Source organism: Chrysochloris asiatica, unplaced genomic scaffold (genome assembly GCF_000296735.1).
Source record: "Chrysochloris asiatica unplaced genomic scaffold, ChrAsi1.0 scaffold00135, whole genome shotgun sequence".
Classification (NCBI taxonomy): Eukaryota; Metazoa; Chordata; class Mammalia; order Afrosoricida; family Chrysochloridae; genus Chrysochloris; species Chrysochloris asiatica.
In genome coordinates, this window is record NW_006408653.1 from 5,745,878 (window position 1) to 5,748,768 (window position 2,891).

Genomic DNA, 2,891 nt, shown 5'->3' on the forward strand with positions numbered 1-2,891 from the left:
ATTGCTATAGCCTGGGAGTAAAATCCCCTGGCTGAAGTCCTGGTTCTGTCAAAGCCGGAGGTGATCTCACTGCATACAGAAGACGAACTGTGCATTACGGGATCATTAGACAAGCTACAGAGTCTCTGTTGTGGTTTGAATTGCATTTTCCCAAAATCTGTGCCATAAATCCTAACCTCTCTGCCTGTGGTCATAATTCCCTTTGGTGATGGATTGTCTTTGTTAGATTAATAAGGTAGGATTAGTGTGAAGTGTGTCTTAAATTAATCTCTTTTGAGGTATGAAAGAGATTAAACAGCAAACAGAAAAAAGCAGAGATGAGGGAAAAGAGATGCCAAGTCACATGATGATCACCCAGGAATAGAAGCTCTAAGAGTCCACAGAGAGACCTGAATTCAGAATCTAGTTTCCTAAACTGAGAAAATAAATTTGTTTGTCAAAGCCATCCAACTGTGGCATTTCTGTTACAGCAGCACCAGATAACTAAGAGGACTTCTGATGTGGCGCTGTAGGATCAGCACTGGACTGTGAACCACAAGGTTGGCAGTTCAAACCCACCAGCTACTCCTTAGAAACCCTATGTTGTTAAGTGCCGTCAAGTTGGTTCCAACTCATAGCGACCCTGTATAGGGTTTCCAAGGAGCGGCTGGTGAGTTTGAACCTTGTGGTTTAAACTGACCTTGCAGTCTAGTACTTTATCCCACAGTATCATACAGGTTCATTATGCATCAAAACAAACTTGCCGGTATTTAACAACAGATAACCAAGGCAGTCTCTAAACCAGTATTTCCTCATGTGTATTTTGCAGAACAAATAAAAATATAAGTCCAATGGGTACACAACATACTATATACAAAAGAAAAAAAAATCTAATAATATTTTCTTTAAGTACTACACTATTGGAGTCTTGGTGTAGTACTGTAAGATAAGCATTGGACAGCAAGGGCAGTTTGAACCACAAGGTAGGTTCAAACTCACCAACCGCTCCCTGGAAACCCTATACAGGGTCACTAAGAGTCAGTCAACTCTATTTAACAACTCACTTAACTAACAAGAACGGCATAGTAGATCCCTCTCTTTCTTGATTCCAATTAGTAGATGAAAGTTCTGAGAATGCCTACAGAAAGGCTTTTTTATTCTTATTGAAAAAATATTGTTATAGACCCGTCATTTCCCCCAACTTTTCTTTGTGGAATATATCCCATGTGTGTTAGTAAGGGGGAAGCTTCCGTACTGAAATCCAACAGTATTGAGATGGATCAGGCCATTAGAGGGCATGTTAATCATAAATATAGAACTTTTTCCTTTTTGCTCCTGTTTTCTAAATAAGATACTTAGTTTCCAACTAAGACATTCTTTTAAGAGAAAAACAAGAGACTGGGGTCATGAAACCAACCAAGACCAAACATGGACAGGTGCACCAACCTCAGCCCTTGGGTGAACTGATGTGGCAAAGCTAAAAGCACACTTCCATCCATGGCGCTGCAGGACATAGGATAGTGGGAAATCAAGACAAGACATGCATCTACAAAAGAGAGATGGAACTCGAGTGTTTGCTTAAAATTTGCCAACACAGTCACTACTGGTATAAGAATTGAGCTACAATTGTTAATGGCCAAGTGTGGACTTAAAAGAGAAAATTAAAATCCTCAGGATCACAATTACAGTTTTGACAATAACAATTAATTCTAACAATTACTCATTATTGAAATCAAAATCCTATCAGCTTCATCCCCCACCCCTTTAACCAGACTCATCAGTGGATATTCTCCCTTGTCTTCCAATTCTAAAACTAAGCACATCCATGAAAGATTGTAAACCAGCCACTTCATGCCTTTACAATCCCCCATTTTTGATAGGCAATGTTTAAATTGCTCATCCCAATCAACCCAGTACACTGATGAGACAAGCATGTTCCTTGATCTGAAGAATCTTCCATTCTGGTAAAAATTGTGAACAACTCCATCCATAAACAAAAGTCCAATTCATCAAATTATAGTAATTGACACTTGCTCACAGTATCAATGAGTCCTGGTGTGGTGCTGCGAGTTAATGCCCTGGACTGCAAGGTTGATTGGAACCACAAGGCTGGTGATTCAAGCTCACCAGCCACTCCTCAGAAAATGTGTACAGGGTCGCTATGAGTCAGAACACACTTGACAGCACTTAACAAGAACAACACAGTATCCAACATCTTTATCTTCATCCGGTCAGGTTCTGGACACACCTCAGCCCTAGCCATCCAAGATCGGTCAAATGGGTACCAGCTACAAGTTTGCTAGTTTAAGATGAAGTGCATATCTTTGTGCACTTCAAACCAGCTGGTCCCTTCACTCTCAGCCTTAACCCCTAGGGGCTAGGTAAGTGCCCTGGTTATCAGGAATTCACACAACTCTGTAAACTTCAGACTATCCAGCCTTCCTCTACTCTCATTTCAAGTTCAATGGGTACCAATAGAACATGTCCAAACTTAGCCTGTGTGTTCATTGCTGCAGTTCCCCAAATTCTACTCATACGTAGACCAGGAGGTCACCAGCAGGCATACTGGTCAGCTCACTGGTTCCCTTTAATGTTCAGTCCTAGAAGGGGTTTGTTTCTGATGAGTCAACTTTCCTTGCCTTGATTTTCCCAAAGCAAACAGCTTGTTTGAATCTGAAAAAACCAAAGAGTCCACTTTTTTCTGCATTAGTCTCCTGTTCTACCAGCAGTTCTAAGTTAGGATACATATCTTTTTAAAATGCACATGTTCTGGGTGGAGCTCAGGATTCCACCCAAGGCCTCATACCCTACAAAGGCTTAAACCTAGATGCCTACATTTTCCTGGAAAATTCTAACTTCCTTTTTAGCAAATCCAATCAAGCATAGGCTGAAGGTAGGCTTACAAGCTCTCT